Genomic DNA, 18,947 nt, shown 5'->3' on the forward strand with positions numbered 1-18,947 from the left:
AATGATCACCTTATAGATCAATGCAAGAATGATCTATCCAAAGAATTTGATATGAAGGACTTAGGACTCCTTCATTACTTCCTAGGATTGGAAGTATGGTAGAATTCTGACAACATTATACTAAACCAAGGAAAGTACACCTTGGATATTTTGAAGAGATTTAGAATGCTAAACTGTAGACCCATGACCTCTCCTATGGAAACCAACTTACATAAACTTAAAGAAGCAGCAGCATAGTCACAACCCATTGATCCTACTCTATACAGACAGATGGTTGGGTCCCTGATGTACCTGGTAAATACAAGAGCAGATATCTGTTATGCAGTTAATACTCTAAGTCAGTTTATGTGTGAACTGAAGGAGATACACCTGGTTGCAGTAAAACACATTATGAGATACCTACAAGGTACCCTAAACCTTGGTCTCAAATATGAGAAAGTTGATATAGACCTACATGGATTTACAGATTCAGATTGGGTTGGAAGTGTGACAGACAGGAAAAGCACTTCAGGGTGTTGCTTCAGTCTAGGTTCAGCTATGATATCTTGGATCAGCAGGAAGCAGTCTTTTGTAGCTCAAAGCTCCACCGAAGAAGAATACATTGCAGCTTCTATGGTTGCCTGAGAGGCAGTATGGCTTAGGAAGTTGCCTATGGGGTTGTTTGGAGAACCTATGAAACCCACTGTTATACACGGTGACAACCAGAGCTGCATAAAACTTTCAGTAAACCTAGTGTTTCATGACAGATCCAAGCATATTGAGATTCCATACCACTATGTGCGAGATATGGTAGATAGGAATGCAATCCAACTGGAATATGTTTGTACAGGAGATCAAACTGCAGACATTCTGACCAAACCTCTTTCCAGAGTGAAGGTTGATCACTTCAGAAAAGGTTTTGGTATGATAGAAAGGTAATTTGTGTTGTAATGATAGCACAATTTTTGGATTCTATCCCCTAGGTTCATATCTAAGAGGTGACGATCTCTCAAGATAGGGAACACTTGTATGGGGACATTATAAGGTAACGATCTTATAATGTCCAAACCAGTTATCATGTTGGATCTCTGGTGTGTCATGGATGTGCCATGATTGTGTTGTGATAAAACATTTGTATAAAGTGTTAGTGCACATATCACAACTTGGAAAAGATGAGAAGTTAATCTTTCTCATATGATTATCCTTAAGTATTGCATGTGTAGGCAATACTGATATCACATGCTTAGGTGATATCCTGTCAATCACAAGATTGATGTGATGGACTTCAGTATCACGTGTTTAGGTGATACTTCATATCATATGATTTGGTGGTATGATTTCCTAAAAATATGTAAAATGCTAACTATCAATTGAATTGTGATGCTTGAATATATTGTCTACATTCATCTTACCTAGCTAAGAGGGAGTGTTAATGCATGATAGCTTCGGTAAGATAAATGATTGAATGAGAGATAAATGAAGTCTCTCATTCAATCATTTATCATATCGATAACTATGATAAAACCTTCAAGCAATTAATTCCTCTTTGATAGTCATTCTACATTTGCATATAAATAACCTATTCATTGATAATCATACTATATATTTTGTTTATGTTCATCAATTACTAAAATCTTGTATTTCAATTTATATCGATTAACATAATTAATGATAAATAAATGATTAATCAAAACACCATTTAATATCGGGCTGCATATGATATATCGGGTGGCATAATAAAAAAGTAACCGATAGTTATCGGGTGTTAAGCCTACACCGATAGTTATCGGTTGTTAAGGCTAACATGCCGATAACTATCGGCTGTTAGCATTGTGCGAACACCGATAGACATCGATTGTTATAATACTTCCACACCAATTGGTATTAACGATGAACATGCATTTGTTTAGTATAAACAAAGAGGCACGATCAAGTAATGTCTTGATCGGTTATGACCGATCAAGGCATTGCTTGATCGTACCCCATTTGTTATATACTTATATTGAGTGGCATTTGTGAGATAGGACATAGAAAATATTAAATGTTCCTCTCACCTACCACAAACAAGAAGATAGTCAGATTCATACATTAAGACAATAATAAATACAACAAGATTATTGTAATAGAATATAACTTGCATATTGAATGTAAATTGAACATCATTTACAATATTAGTATATCTAGCAGCAAGAGCAAATGTTTCCTTCTAACTACATCTAGCTTCATATTTTTAAAAACTTCCATATGGAACTCTCTTTTGATTCTTAATATAAAATTGTGGTAATCAAGTCTCATGAAAGTTGCATAAACTAAGAATCAATCAAGGAAGGCAGCCATAAATCAAAGATGAGAAATGCCAACCTTTTCCCTACTTCACTTTTGCAAAATGGACCTATAGTACAATCATTATGATCAAAGCATACCTTCAAGTGAAGAAACCAAGCTCCCTCTTAAGCTTGAAGGCATGGTAATTCAAGAAACTCTTGAAGAGAAAATATCCCAATAGAATGAATTAACATGTAAAGTAACTTATCTAGACTTCCACCATTGACAACATATGCCAAGATTGCTCAAAAGGATATTGCAAGTCTATGATCAACTTCAACCATAGTGTAAAGCTACACAACATTCTAAAATTGTTTTCCATAGTTGAATAACAGAGAGTTAGCTTATATTAGAAAACTAAGGCAAGTGTATGACTTCAGAAAACATTTTACAAAATCCATAAGCAAGGTATATAAGCCTAATTGTCTTTCCAGCCAATGCGTAAAATCAGATATGAGTATCGACCACTCAAAAGGATACACATTGTAGTTGAGCACAAACGTATGATCGAAAGCCAACTTCAATAAGTTAGATATCTCATTCATCTTAGGTTTCATCATCAAGAGAATACTTACTTCAAAGAATGTAATAGGCAGTATGCTTAAATTGAAGAGATAGTATCGCAATGAATATTATGTAAGGATGATGAAAGCCATGACAGAAAATGCATTAGAGCTAAAGGCAATCCTCTACACAAGAGGAGCACAGCAAGGTTATAATAACAACATAACAAAGAACATGAGGGCCTATTATGAAGAGCTGAAGAGAACCAAGCGTTACACAGTCACAGCCCTACATGACAACCTTATCCAAACATAAAACAGAACAGAAAATGCAGTCCATACGATGTTAAGAGATTTGATGCAAATCAAGAGACACACCATAAGAGTATATAATTCCAGAGCAGCAAAACTATTGAGCATTTCAAGACTTAGATAGAATACAGTGCATCAAAACTATGCAGCAAGTATCATAAGGGATCAAATCATAATATGAAGATAGTAAGGTCAACATTGGGCATAGATACTAAGTAGGATGTCTATCACACCAATGACTGATGTTCCATGTTTCTGAATCTCCTATAAATTTATTCATCTTTCTATTTGTGCATGTTGTTATATCCATCATAATACTCCTAGATTTATATCTGAATACACATGCTGAAGTCTTAAGTGCCAAGGATGTATTTAGATCAATGCATCAATTTGGATCACCACATCAAATAGGTTGAGAGCTAAACATACTTAAAATAGAGAGTAGGGCATAACTATCTTCAATAGTTCAAACTGGATTAGAACAAATTCTTAACACAAGAACAAGGCTCGAACTAGGGTGATTGTTCCAAACCTTAGGAAGAAAGTTATGCAATACTAAGATCTGAAAACAAATGCACAAACCGACATATGAAAGCACCCTCAGATGAAGTAGTTAACAAGCAAGAGAACCTTGTGCACTAGATAAGACACTAATAACAATAAGGTAATCAGATGCAAATCTCCAACCAAGTGGACCCTATAATTGAGAATAGAGGAATGAGAGCACCTAAAATCTTATTCTTGCTATCGTCCCATCGATGCCTTTAATTTGTCAGGCAGAAATTGTTGTTGAACTTTCTGATTCAAAGTAGACTTCTTGAATTGCTTTAGCTCATCCATATCCAAAGGTTCAGTTAGATCCTTATCTTTCACAAACTGTAACGAACCTTCCATGGTGTAAAATTTAGGGCACCTTCAAGTCTGTCCTCGACTTTCAGACCTGTAACCATCTTGCAAAACTAACAACAAACTAAAAGTGGAGAACAACTAATAATCTGATTATTAAGAATGAACCTAAAGCTCTGATACCATGTTAATTTTAAGCAATCAGATATTAATCTTAAATAATCAGGTTATAACAGAACAGTAACAACAATAAAAAACACAAAACAAGACACACCAATACCCTGGGAAAACCTCCCTCTTGGAGGTGAAAAACCCAGCCACAAAGTACAATGTGTATTATCTCAATGGATGAGGAGCAAGTTCGCACAAGAGAGAGAGAGAGATCGCCAAATGTTGGAGAGAAGATTACATGTGTTGACAACCTTAAGAATGATTCGCCTTGTATGTAAATTGATTCATTATGCTATGCAAATGACTTGCTTATATACTAGACTTGTGGTGTTAAGTCTCAAGTCGGCCTGCCTTGTTAATTTAATAATAATATTATGTATATCGTCCAAATAGGTCTTGACCTATTAACACATTATTGCTTGATTGCCTTTACCACACGCTACATGAGTTTGGGCCCAACCCAATTACATAATCTCTCAAAATACATATTGGGCCTACCCTATCTACAAGTTACATTCAATATAGGACCACAAGTTACATCGCGCAATTAGGGTCAGACCAAATTACAAGTTACATTTATAGGGCATGTCCTATCCACAAGTTACATTATATATAGGTCTTGCCCAAGCAAGACATAATTACAAGTTACATGTATTTGGGCCCAGCCCTAAGTTCGATTTACATAATAGATAATACATGTGTATTTTAATTGTCATTGACAACATTAAAATACAATAGATAGGTATCCGAGCTAGCTACTATTTCAACATACTAGAGCCAAAGAACACCATTAAAAGCATTTTGTTTGAGGCATTCTCAAAAGATCTTCAGTCTCTTGACAAATACAAAGGACTTAGAGCTATCCTAGCAGGAATGAACTGTAAAGTTCATCTAGAAGTCTTGCTCTCTTTGCTCAAGTCATGACTTCTTTTATCATATTGTTTCCTTATTCAATTACTAATTTTACAAAATTGGTTCAAAATCTGAAAGCTGGTCAAATTTAGACTGCAATCAGAAGAATTCAGGAGAAAGAAGTTAATAATATAATGAATTCACCTTAACAACCTGGTTAACAACTGTAAATAATTCATCTTTCATCAATTTTATTTGTCAACTTGGCATAGATGGAAGTTATCCATTCTTCACTAAAAAACATTTTTGGGTCATAAAAAGCATGCAAAGAAATGAAACTTTAAGCATACTGTATGATGGAAGGTCAAATAAGCTCTCTTTTGTCGGTGTGCTTCCTCATCAAGTTCATTACACAAAGTTGTAGATGTAAATTTCCTTGTTCACAACTGGTTCAACCCAACTTTGATTGCCAATGTCCTCCAGCATTAGAATGATATTGGGCTCCTAAAGGAGATCAAAATTGGTAGGACATTTTCCATAACAAATTTTCCTGTTAACATCTAATTTGCAGCATCATCCATAATTATTTGGACTACAGTTTATACGGCCACCTCCAACACAACCTTTACCAATATTTTTTCAAAATTCTGCATTGTTTATCTCATCATCTTATCTACAGCATCAATAGTGTTTGCCAGCAAAGTACTGACCATAGAATAGACAAAATTACTGGCAGTCTAATTGTCCCATCAGTACATCCATCCAACAATAGCAGACCTCCCTTTACTTGCCAAATTGCAATGTCTTCCAAAATTGAACCCATGTGTACAGCTGTCAAATGAAACAAAGAGCTAGTGGGGCTTTGTCCATGGTAAAATATTCATGTAGCCACATAGTTTGCAGCATCATCCATAATTAAGCATAGTATATTTATACCTAACATAACTTTCATCATTGGACCACCCAAGAATTCTGCAATTTTTATCTTATCTTCTTATCTGAAGTATCAAAGGCCTTCCAAAACATAATACTGAAGTTGGAATACAAAAAATAATGTTTTCTAAATTTTCCATCAAAATACCCATCCAAAACAATTGCACAGACCTTCAATTTCTGAAATGCAAGTCCAACCCCAACCCCAATTAATCTACCCACATCTGCCATAAATTCATCGTGCATTGCTCTAAAATCACCAGAAGTTAGGAATTTTAAATCCACAATACAAATAATATTAGCATCAACCATCACCTGCCAATATTGAGAGCTTACCGCATATGGAAATAGTACCAAAAAAAGCTTACTTCTTACCTTGCTTGCTAATTCTGGCCCTGTTAGAGCATATTTAGGTATTAGTTGCCTTTAAACAACCAGTTATGCTTTTTTGCTTAACTTCACTTAGGAAATCTTGCTTCTAATTTAGCATTTGTGCTCTAGTTTAACTAGAGTTGAGCTTTATTTAGCTCCTCATGCTTGCACTTTAGTTCTCCTAATTTTAGCTCGTGATTTTTTAATAAGCACCTCATTGTACAATTGTAATTCATTATGTATTCTTTGCTTATAAGTAATATAGCATTCGTTTGTGTAGCTCTCGTTTGTGGAAGGTGTTTTGTTTGCCATTTGATCTTGCAGGGTTGTGTTACGATCTTTTGTGGTGCAAAATTCAACATGATATCAGATCTTTAAAAATTCAACATGGTATCAGAGCTTTGAAACTTCAGCATGCTACCAGAGCTCAATCTTTACTTCAACATGCTATCAAAGCTTTGAAAATTCAATAGGCCCAATTCCAAGTAAGGCTTTCGAATGAGTGTTTTTTCATGAGAACAATACTAGAGTCAAAGCAATTGCAAATCAGGAGAGTCATTAATCTATTACATTCGGTAATAGCTCACAAGAAAACAAATCAATAATCTTAGTCCACATTCTTTTGTTTGGTAATTTTTCTTATAAGCCTTCCAATAATGCATTCCTGAATTCTTTTGTTGACCATCTTGAGTCAAATTTTTGGACAAAGCCTCACATCTTAGCCCAAGAGAGATTCTTCCAAGATGGCACTTCATTCCGTGATAGAACCATTCAATATAGTATTTCATCCTATTGTACTTGCATATATCTTCTTGCCACAATAATTACATATAAACTCTCTTTTATTTTTGTAATTCTTGTAGTGAGCCTATGTCAGATCTCTGTTCATATGTACCTTCTTTGTACCTCAGCTATAAAATCTATTAGCAAAAAAATTAATTAGGCTGCGAAAAAAAGAGTAATTTAGGGAAAAAGGTAAGCCATGTAAAAAAATTATAAAACAACATGCCAAAAATATAATGGGAAATCCATCCAAATTGAAAAAAATAAAAACTAAAAAAAAAATTGGTGTGAACAATTTATCACTTGATTTTTAGGATAAATATTGAAAAATCAATTTCTACTTTACTTATTGGTGAATTTAGAGAAGAGTCCAAAATGTCAGCTAATACCATATCCTAAATCCCAACTATAAAGAAATATTACTAATATAAGCTGATGACACGTCAAAATGCACCAATATATTTTTGCAGTACTAATGGGTGCGGACTCTCCAGCTTGATCAATATGAGAGAAGTCCCACAAAGAAATGCTTGACCAATAAAAGAGAGCAACAAGGAAAAAAAGGTACTTCCCTAATGAGGGAGGGAGATGAGGACAAGATCTTTCCTCTCCCAACATCAATACTACTAAGGTTCTGACTATATTAAACCATAGTAAATACCATATTTGATGAAAAATATTGCTTCTTTCCCAATTGAGCAAACACATCATCCTGCATATGAATCATCTAATGTAATCTTCAATAATTAAAAGACGCATAATTCTATCTTTCATCATTGATCCTGTCATATCTAAGCTGGTCAACATTATGTTGCTCATATTGTCATCATCAATGTTGAATTTTGTCCGCTTGTAACTCCTAATAATTCATCATGAGATTCCAAAATATAGTTCAGCAATTGAAAATTGAGTATAAGTTTTTTGAATTTTTTAAGCCTTTGATAATGTGCCATTTGTTGTTTCAGATCATTATAAATGGACCTTTTGTGTTTCATTACCTACCATTATCATATATGAATCAGTTAGTTATTGTCTACACTGTAGTTTTCCTTATCAATATCATCATGTCATAGTTTATCACTTAATGTTTTGTTATTAAAGATATTTTTAAAACTTTCCTTGCCATTCCTAATCATATGCAGCTCGACAGATACATTTATATCTCAAATCTTGAAATCATAACCTAGCAAATATGCTTCTACCCGAACTACACCTAAAATACGCGTATCATTAAACTATACAAAGCTGACACTTAGATGCTATTTGAACGAAGAATTGGAACTTTCACCTTATAGATTTTTTTCAAGTGAGTGCAAAAACATTATCTACATATGATGAAGAATACTCCTTCCCATGCTGGGACTGCCTGCCTTCCACAAGCAGATGACTCTTTCCTTCACAATAGAGGAGAAACTCTATAGTATAATATTTATTATATATTGTAGCCTCCAATATCAAGAAAAATGTATCCCCACCTATAAACTATGAAAGATCCCTGATGGATCTCTTTTACCAATCTGCTGTAATTTTTATTTATTTAAATTGATTTTTCCTGCTTATTAATATTTTCTTTCAGAAATAGACAGAAGTTGCAGAAGGGTTGAATTCTTTTTGTATTTTGATGATTTTTCAACAAGTAAATAATGAAGTACAAGTACATGAACAAAGTACTGAAAATGAAGTTCATATACAGCCAAAACAAATTCGATTCAAGGCAGATTTCTGAATATAAAATCAAATATTTGACCAGCTGAAGATTTCCAATAATTTCAGGAAGATTACAATCAGGAATAATTCCAACTTGGATGCTGAAAGAGTAACATAACTAGGAATGAAGTTGTGGCAAGATTCCAGCCCTCCAAGTGCTGCACGTGGGAAGGAAAGTGGCTGCCAGGTACAGCCGTACGGCTGCCAAGTACAACCAACTGGTTAGAAACCCCAAACCCCACGCTGAACTCTGTCAGAATTGCTGAACCTCCAGAAAGAATGCCGTACAATCTCCAAGATGCTAATAGCTGCAAACAAATCCAAACCACTGTATTGGGGGCTACGTCCCAAACAGGCAAGGCATTGGGGTTGGCGTCCCAGATGCTGAAAAGCTCTTCCAGAGCCAAATCTCAAATCCAAGATGTAAAATGTGTAAAAAGATAATCATAGAATGAAGCTCCTATCCCCTTATAACCCCTCTCAATTGCAAATCGAACCCTAATTGTCTCCAAGTGGCGTGGTCTAGTGGAAATGTTATAATTTCTTATTTTAAAGTGGTCATGTTACTAGAAAATGACCTTTTTCCCCATAGACAGAAATCCGCTCACTGAATTGCCCTGAGACCAAAGAGAAAGATTTAAAGAATTTCAAGATCTTTCCAACAAGCTATCACACAATAGGATGCGCATCCAGATGAGACCAAAAATCCCCTTATTACTCCAAACTGGCTAACAACTTAGCCTTATTTAATTATTAAACGCTAACTTAGGAAATATTAAAAATATAACCCAAATAGCCACAAAATGCCCAACTGACATTACAAACCCTAAAATCATCCTGTCACCTGTCTGTGACTGAAGTCGGAAATCAAGGATTCACTGGTAGTCTCATCCCTAAAATCTAGGGATGTTCCTAAAATTTAGGAAACAAGCCCAATCTCTTTGAAACTGAAACCATCTAAAAGGTCATGAATAACCTCACGACTGGCAACTGTCACGACCTCCTAAAATTTAGGGATACCCCCTAAAATCTAGGAACTGCTCCAAACTGGCTCCAAACTGCCTGTAAAGCCAAAATCCAATCACTATATGCACTGAATGAGTCCCAATCAACCTCTGCTAGCCTACGAGACTCCAATGATAGGCCAACTCCTCCGTCTCCGATGTCCACTCTAGAAAGGGGACATGACAAACTATGATATTTCATAATGATATTTTAATCATCCTAGAAAACACTGAAATGCAAACCTTTTCATATAGTGGAGATTTGCATACAAAAAAAATTATGTAAAAATGAGTATACTATAACATTAATACCTTCATGTCTCTAATCTTAGAGCAATCAGAGGACGCTTCCCCCATTATGATGAAGAGGTAAGAAATTCATGGATTTCCTTACATAACTACTCTTGTTGAACCAAGGTTCGTAATGTCCACTGATGGTAACGGAGAGTTTGGATGTAGAGACACAATTGTATGTATCATTTGATTACTTTGTCACTAAAGCCGCAGCCTTCTAGTGTTTTATGGAGCAAAGACCAATTGCATCTATCCAAAGCTTAGGAAATATCCAATTTGATGGAAGACTTCTAGTAAACATTGGTTTTTATTTGAATTAAGCAATTCTTGTATTGCTATTAAATTTATTCTCGATTTGACTTCTTGAAACAAATGCCTCATGTGGATTTTGATTGTTTATGGATGGGAACTTTGATTGGATGTCCTTGGGGAAAGAGGGGCATTTATGTGTTGACACATGGCAGTCTTGGTGGCTGACTTGCAAGGATCGGGAGTATGATGAGCATTCCTCATGGCTGGTTGATGGAAGTTCGCACGATTTTGAAGATTGCGGTATAATCAAGAAGCAGAGGATTCTGCAGGGAGATGATTGCTGTTATTCTATTCTGTCTGGGTGACTTTGGTCAGAGATGTGACTTCTGTGAAGCCACACTTCTATCTCTCATATCCTTGGTTCGTCATAGGATTGTATTTTGGCAATGCTCTGGTCAACTTGATGTGTATATGGAGCTGTCTGGGCGACTTCGGAGTTCGAGTTCTATTGGGTGAGATCATGGACCTGTTTGGGTGTCTTCGAACTGTGCATCGCTTGCTGTGATGCCTCTTTTTTGTCTCTACGGTCTTGTTTGTCACATTGATTAAGGTGTTGCTTTCGGTGAGTCTTTGGTGTGATCTTGGTGAAATGACCATTTCGTCATGACCTTGCAATTCGACATGACCCTTCATGCCGGTTGCCGAAGTCACTTTATCTTGACGACGTGCTTGATTTCGGTGGGTTACTGCTGGGGTCCTGGCGAATGTGTTCATTTCACAATGATGAATTGGGAGTCTTGCTGACAGGTGTCTCTTGTTGATCTGACTTCGGATTTTAGCGAGAAAAAATGAGCAGTTATTCGATGTGATGGTTCTCCTCGATATCGTCATGAATTTTGTGTGGTCTTCGCGACATAATATGATTTTGCTGAGACATTTGACGTGGCATGGCGACAGGTTGTGATTTTGTTGTGACAACAAGCTTCGTCAAGACTTGCCAAGGAGACTACCGATGTTGTGCCCTTTGGTCGATTAGCTTTGTTCAATGTGACAAGGGGCTCGTCTTGGCGCTAAGCTGCTTTCAATATAACATTCTTGTTCGGCAAGACATTTCATGGGGCTAGCCGAAGTAACTTTCCTTTGCCGATGAAGACCCATGTCGGTGAGACTTTTGTGGGATCTTGGCGACAATTTGTGGTTTTCGATGTGACTTAAGACTTCAGTGAGACATGTTAATGTGACAACCGAAGGCATGTTTCATGCCGAAAAAGAACATGTCATTGAGGATGTTGTGTGTCTTGGCAAAAAAATTAAGATTTCATGGGGATCAAGGGCAATAAGAATTGTTTTGCTCATCCAGTTGGTAGTGGTTTACTCAAGTTGGATCCGGCCCAGAGGATTCCCTTTGCTCAGATTGCAGTTGGTGGGAGCCATTCACGAGCTCTTTTTGACAGCCATGGGGATGTTCAATATATCTGAAGACCCTATTTTTTGGCCCCTCTGTCATCCCTTTGGTTGTAATCAGTGGCTCTACACTCCTAGTGGATGTAGGAGTTCTATTTTGTAAGTGCCAACATTTATAGGGGGCACTCTATTTTCTTGTGCCTTTTGGGTTCAAAGAATTGTAATGTATCTGTATCTAAGGGAAAGGCTGAATTCCGAACTGCAAATGTTGGGTTTAGGATTGAGTTCATGGAATTCTAGAGTGGAATTCTTTTTGGGTTCAGTTGTTGAAGTGGTTTCTTTCCTTCAACATAGCATTATTCCTATTTGTAATCTTATATTTTCTATTATCTAATATATATTATGGGCCTTCGCCCTTTGCCTAAAAAAAAAACAAATGCCAATTTGTTTTCCCATATTATCTGTTGTATGATACTATAGGTATGAACCGATCCAGTGAGGTAGCCTTTGCTTCTTTTGGGATAAGTAATAGTCTCGTGGCATTTATTTGTGTGAGCATTTGATTTTCTTCTCTATGACCTAGAACCTATGGTCCCTAAGCTAGTGTTATAAGAACCTACCATTTTCATTAATACTATCAGCTTCCATTTGATGAGATTCAAAAAGTCTTTGACAAATTTTGATAGTGTTGAATATATGGTCCCAAATCTAGAGTTAAAGGAACCTACTATGCAATCATTATAATTTTAGCATTCATGATGAGAAGATTCAATGAGTCTTCAAAGATTCACCGAAATGCCCTAAAGTGGACCATAAATTGGAAAAAACACACTCGAGTGTTCAACTCATCATACTGACCAAAACAAGAATTACTCAAAATTTGCATGCATAACCAATTACTCATTATTTAATGGCTAACTTTTGAGGACAATGACATGATCGCCATTCAACTACTAAAACATCCCAAATAATTTATTTAGCTTGCAAAATAAAACAATCAACAAATAACCTTTCTCAATCCTCCATCTACAAGAACATTAGTAATAATTACTTCATTATTTATGTTCATCAATCCTAAACAGTGTCTTCCAAGCTATAAAGAGTACTATCTTAGCCCTTGTATTAGAAAAGGTGTGAAGGCAGGATGCCATGTGCAGCATGGATGGATACATGCGTGACCATATATCTCTATTGGCTGATGATAGTGATACAACTGATGACTGTCCCCTTTTCAATCCATTCCAACATCCTTGAAAAGTTCCAAGATTCTTGGAGAATGCCAACTTTATCAAAAAAGGAATCTGACAGTGGCTGAGTTCAAATATACCAAATGAACCCAACACTATTTCCATATGTAGTTTCAACTTTTTGGGAGCTCTCCACAGTTTTGGAGAAGCCTACTATCTATGGAAAGCGCCCATTTTTACAAGGTTCAATTTCTTGAGCATTTAAGAATTTGTTGGCATGGCTAGATTTTATTTCCAGATCATTTTAATATTTTTCATAACCTTGGCTGGAGATACGAAAAAATAATTTAATAATTAAATAATAAATGCTAAGTTGTCAAAAAAGAAAAAATTAAAAGACAACTCATGTTAATTATTAAATTGGAGTATAAAGTTACTTTATGGAGCAGAAAGAATTTTTTTTTTTTTTTTTGATAGGTAATAGGCCGAAGCCGATAAGGTGTACATACCCTACCCCCTTTGTGTGATTTGAACTTGTGACCTCTATTTCAAGAGCACAAGTTCTCCACCACTAGGCCAACTCAAGTTGTACAAAGCAGAAAGAATTATTATTTAAAGAGTGACTTTTAAGTATAATTTTCGGAAAGTTCCATTAGGGTTTATAAAAGGAGGTTGAGGAGACTCATTTGAGGCATTCTTGGTTGTTCATTTTGGTGAAACCCTCTTTGATAGTCTGTGTTGTTGTTCAGCTATTCAACCTAAGATAAAAACCCTGAGAATATTGGTTTAGTGGGCAAAAAACCCCTAGCCAAACCTTGGTGAATTTGGTGAATTCATCCAAAGTTCACAGACATGCTGAATGTATTTAGTTTATGTGAAGATTCATGTTGCATATTATTTCCAGTTTGAAATGAAAGTTTGCAGAAATTATTGGAGATGACAAAGTAAATTATAAAAGGGATTTGAAGGAAAAGACACAAGTGACAATACTTGCTACAGTGATTATGTACCTGCCACAATGATGTTCATACTTGCTACAGTGATTTTGTATCTGCTACAATGATTTACTTTCTACAGTGATTTTGTACTTGCTAGAGTGTTTTTTGTACCATTTGCAAGGGTTTCAGCAATGAAATGGGAGATGTACAGAAGCAAAGAGTTTATCATTTCAGTCATTGTTATTTGGAGTATAAGTTCCTGGTAGGTATGTGTTGTGCGTTGCAGACGCTCCCTGTCGCCGACAGGGTCCCCCTCTTTTGTCTTTTCGTCTTCACCCTGTTGAGTCCTGCGCAGGATGTCTTGCGTCCTTTTAAGCGTGCCCGTAATCAGTCCAGGAAATGATGATGTCATGAGCGGAAGCCTGGGAATCCGCAAGATGAGTTTAACGTTCGGGCGTTAAAATTCCAAGAGATCGTTTAAACTTGTAAGATCACCTATGTTAGGTAAGGAATGGCAGAAGCTTGCAAAATCCCCCAAAAGATGAAACGTCTAAAGGTTGCAGAAGGACCCAAAGTGTCGATTTTTGCCAAAGGATATAGAGGGGAGAAAAAATGTTAAGGTGTCAAAAGTTTACAAAACCTCCCAAAATCCCGAAATTCGCACTAAGGGGGAAAATTACAAGAGTTTTTTAAAAGTTTGCAAAATGGGTGAAAATCCCGATTTTCGACAATCAAGGGTAAATTGCAAAGGTTTCTAGAAATTGGCAAAACCCTCCAGAAATGCCGAAGTTCAGCAACTAAGGTAAAAGTGCGAAATGTTTTAAAAGTTTAAGAAATGGTCTATTTCGCCAAAGTTAAAAAAGAGCCTCCAATCGCCGAAAATCGCATTATAGAGGGTAATTGCAAGAGAAAATGAAAAGTTTTCAAACCATCCCCAAACCCCGAAAATCGCACTATGGAGGGTAAGTGTCAAAAAAATTTAAAGTTTTCAAAACCGCCCAAAGTCCCGATTTTCACTGACGGAGAGTGAAGTGTTAAAAGTTTTAAAGTTTGCAAAGTGGCTGAGATCGCCGAAATTCAGCGCCTAGAGGTAAAATCGCGATTTTTGTTAAAGTTTGAAAAGGCAATAGAAATCCCAAAGTTCGGCGACTAAGAAGGAAAATTGCAAGAAAATGAAACTTTGCAATCCTCTTCAAAACTCCTAAATTTACATTCCAAGAGGTAAAATCACGATTTTCGACAAAATTAAAAAGAGACTCCAAATGCCGAAGTTCGTGCTATGAGGTAAATCGCGGAAGTTTTAAAGTTTCCAAAACCTTCCAAACTTTTGAAATCCACTTTCCAAGGCGAAGTCACGAGATTTTCATAGTTTGCAAAAGTCATAGAGTCGCCGAAGTTCGGCAACTAGGGCAAAGATCGCAGAGTTTGAAGTTTGAAACCCCCCCCCAAACCCCAAAATTCGCATGCAACAGAAAAGTCGCGAAGTTTATATCATTAGCATAAAACGCAAAGTCACCAAAATTTCCCTCATTCGCTGAAGTTCGCGTAAGGTAGAATCTCGAAGTTTATAAACCTTGCAAAGTTCAAAACGCCACACCCCCCATTTTCAACGTCTAAAGAAGAAAATCGCGATTTCAAACTTTGTTAAAGTTTAAAAACATTGCAATAACCCCGAAGATTACCACTAAAATTGCAAAGTAAGAGCTTGCAGAAGGAGTCAAAATCGCTGAAGTTTCGTCCAAGGTAAGTTGCTAAATCTAAGTCTTCAAAACTACATTCTTCTCTAAACTTAGGTGCGAAATAAGAAATAGGGAGTTAACCGTTAAAATTTGAAATTGCAGAACTCTCCCATTCCAAATTTGCAAGTTGTGCATTTGTTTTTTCAAAGCATAGGGCATAAGAGGGGCATTTTCAAATTTCAAAGGAAATCATTCCTGCAGGCCAGATTGTGATTGTGCGGATTGACATCATTTATTTCGCTAGGTAATTTTGCTTTGTCTCTCTTAGAATCGTTTAAAATGTATGCAAAATTGGATAGATGTGTTTGTGCAAAATTGATCAAATGATTAAATCCTTAAACCGCATCTTTTCCCGTTTGAAAGGCATCAGGCAAAGCAATTGAAATCAGAGTCTGTTCCTAGGAGTTAACCAGAAATGCATTTTCAGACTTAGGGAATATTTAAACCTCATCCATATTTGAAAATTGATCTTAAAATGTCTAAGTGCAAATTTAGCAGTCGAAATCGCCCAAGTCCTTGAACCACAGCCGAATAAGTAAATTTTTTAATCAAAGAGCTTAGTAATGTTCATGTCTAAATCAATCAATCTCTTTAGCTAAAGTATCGTGCTTTCTTCAAAATTCGGTTTTCAATTAATCCTTGTATGCTAACGTATCCCTTTTATCTAACCCATTTTGTTTCCTTTATCTCGTCTCATAATCCGTGTCCGGCTATTCAGGATAGATGTCTAAATCTGTGGTAGAGTCCTCAAAGACACCTAGTGCAGCCGAAACATCCTGAGCATCCAAATCAGACATCCCTCGCAGAGTCGAAAAGATGAAATATCAGTATCAGAGAGGACTTAGGGAATCAAAAGTTCAAAGTATATGGGAAAATGTAGGTGATACTGACCTAGGCAACATTGATATTCAGGATTTCAGAAACAGAGTATTCTCCCCTAATGCCTATGGCAGGCCTAGGCGGATGATGGAAAGTGGCATCGCCCAGGCAGCAGGATTTCCCCCATCAATGCAAAATTATGAGCTAGTAGTAGAGGCTACTCGGCATTACCAACCAAACACCAGATTGGTGCTCCTTGAGAATATGGTTCTCGCTGACTTCACTCCTAAAGCCATTGGCAACGCGTTTGAGATCCCCTTCCCGAACAACCCCATAGCAACAACTATAGATGAAGCACAAGTGGCGTATGATATGAACCCTGCCAAATGCAAAACATTGATAAATGAGTGGTACAAGGAGAGAAGACCTCCAACCATCAGAATTGGGAAAAAGACCCCCAAAAGCGACTTTCACAATGAGCATGGAGATATGGTCACATTGCTCAGCAGGGTTATAGGACTCCCCCAATCTAACTATTTTGAAGAGTGGATGTTCTATTTTACAGAGCAAGTCTTCGCCGGGAAATCTAAGTTCGATTGGGCCCAGATCATAAGTGACAACATCTATACCCAGTTGGTCGAACTTGAGGAGAAAAAGTACTTTACCATGACATCCTATCTAGTCTATATGTTTGCCCGAAACTAGCCACTACTAGGTTTAATCATGAAGGGTGAAATTGGGAATGGGCCCAATCAGGTGAAGGTGTACGATTGTTATCCACAATTACACTATCAGGACATAGCTCAGAGGGAAAAGAACAGCCCTGCCTATGCGGTTGGCGAGTATGAGCATGTCAATGACGCCTTCACAATGCGCCTGGTCAGGCTGATGCAAGGGGGACTACACAAGGTTTTCAGAGCAAGCTACCATTCTGGTACAGAGGTATGGTGCCCGGTTCATTCAGTTCCCAAGATTCTCCTACATCTGAATAGCTAGCTTTGAGGGCGCTCCTTTCCGACTTCCATGATACCCAACCCACAAAATAGTTCTTCTGGAAGTTGCAAGGCAGGCACGTCCGATGAACAGTTTACTCAAAGACAAGAAGCAGTCCGGATTCACCTTCCCTGTGATTATAGGTAACCTTGATGTCCATCTGAAGAATCCAACTCATGCCGAAGAATCCCTTGCTGAGTTAGCCTCCTATGGCCTACAGGAACATTTCCCAAGGAAATGTTTTGATCATGACAATCTGGCAAAGAGAGCCTACGGCAAGCGCTACAGAGCAAAGGAGTCAGTTGAAGATTACTGGAAGAATTCCTCTGATGACTACGAAGTCCGACGGCGCGAATATTCAAGGTTGAGTGTGTAGCAAATGCGACTCTATGAATACCGTCGGGTCCCGGATCAGCTAACGGATTCTGGAAATTGCTTACACGTCCGGGAATTTGAGACAGTAAGACATCTCTTGCTAGGCATCGATTGGTCACAAGATCCAATCAATGATTTTGAGGCAGTCATGGCAGCCCCAGGGAGATACACTGATCAGTGGTTACACCAGCAGATTGAGCGTTTAATTCAAGAGGGAGTCCAATTCACCTACCACATGATGGGTAGCCTTGATTCTCAGTCCTCTGAAGATGAGGGAACTTCGAGTGCACCAAAGGAAGAGGTTGAAAAGCCCGAAAAAGGGAAGAAAGCTAAAGCCAACAGGGGACTTGGACATCTAAAAGAACAAGAAGGGAGAAGATCCCTATTAGGAGATCGGATGTCACTTCATCATCAAAAAACCCCAGTTCATCTGATGATGTAATTGAACTTGATTATATACTTGCTCCACCTTCCCAGAGCGATGTTGATGCATTCGGAGCTGATGATCCTCCTGCACAAGACATGCTAAATGCAGAGGTGAAGGTCATTGAGCCTGTCGAACTTGAGAATCAAGTGGAGGAAGGAGAAATTCCGTCCACTCAAGGGCTTGAGGTGCATGAACCCACCCAGGGGAGCCGCCATGAATTGCAATTGCATAGTGCTGCCAAAGATGACACCACTATTGAAGGAGAGCAAAGGACAGATGAGACGCGTGAGCCTGAAAGGACTGAAGAACAACCATCACATGAAGATACCAAACAATTGTTCAGTGAAGTAGGAGAGAATTCAGCTGCAAGCAAAGGACTTGACACTTGCTCGACTCCTGTAATAGAGCATCTACAAATATGCAGTGAGCCAGCTGAAAACATTAAAGAGCAAAGTGGGAATTTAACCATAGCATTAGGGCAGACCATACCTCAAGATTGGTTAGTTGCTCGAGCTCAACAAAAGGAAGCCACCAAGCCACCCATCGACTTGGAAAATATCTTCTCGTGCATAGGTGAAGCCAAGTCCAAGGGAAAGAAAAAGCCTAAAGCATATTCCTGAATAACCAGGGATGAACAAAGGAACTGTACCCTCCATATTGCCACCCCGCCTATCGATAAGCCAGCAAATCAAATTACACTGGCTAATTATAGCATCACAACCGTCCCAATCG

General features: G+C 37.5%; 1 protein-coding gene across 2 annotated transcripts in view; it reads right to left on the reverse strand.

Moving 5' to 3' along the window:
• Nucleotides 1–18,947, reverse strand: part of LOC131027206 (protein EMSY-LIKE 2) — a 175,218-nt gene that overhangs the window by 86,819 nt on the left and 69,452 nt on the right. For both annotated transcript variants that reach the window (XM_057957210.2, XM_057957209.2), the window contains exon 2: nt 3,847–4,059. The gene's annotated coding sequence lies outside the window, so the exon portion shown is untranslated. The remainder of the gene's footprint in view (nt 1–3,846; nt 4,060–18,947) is intronic.

This window comes from Cryptomeria japonica, chromosome 2 (genome assembly GCF_030272615.1).
Source record: "Cryptomeria japonica chromosome 2, Sugi_1.0, whole genome shotgun sequence".
Lineage (NCBI taxonomy): Eukaryota > Viridiplantae > Streptophyta > Pinopsida > Cupressales > Cupressaceae > Cryptomeria > Cryptomeria japonica.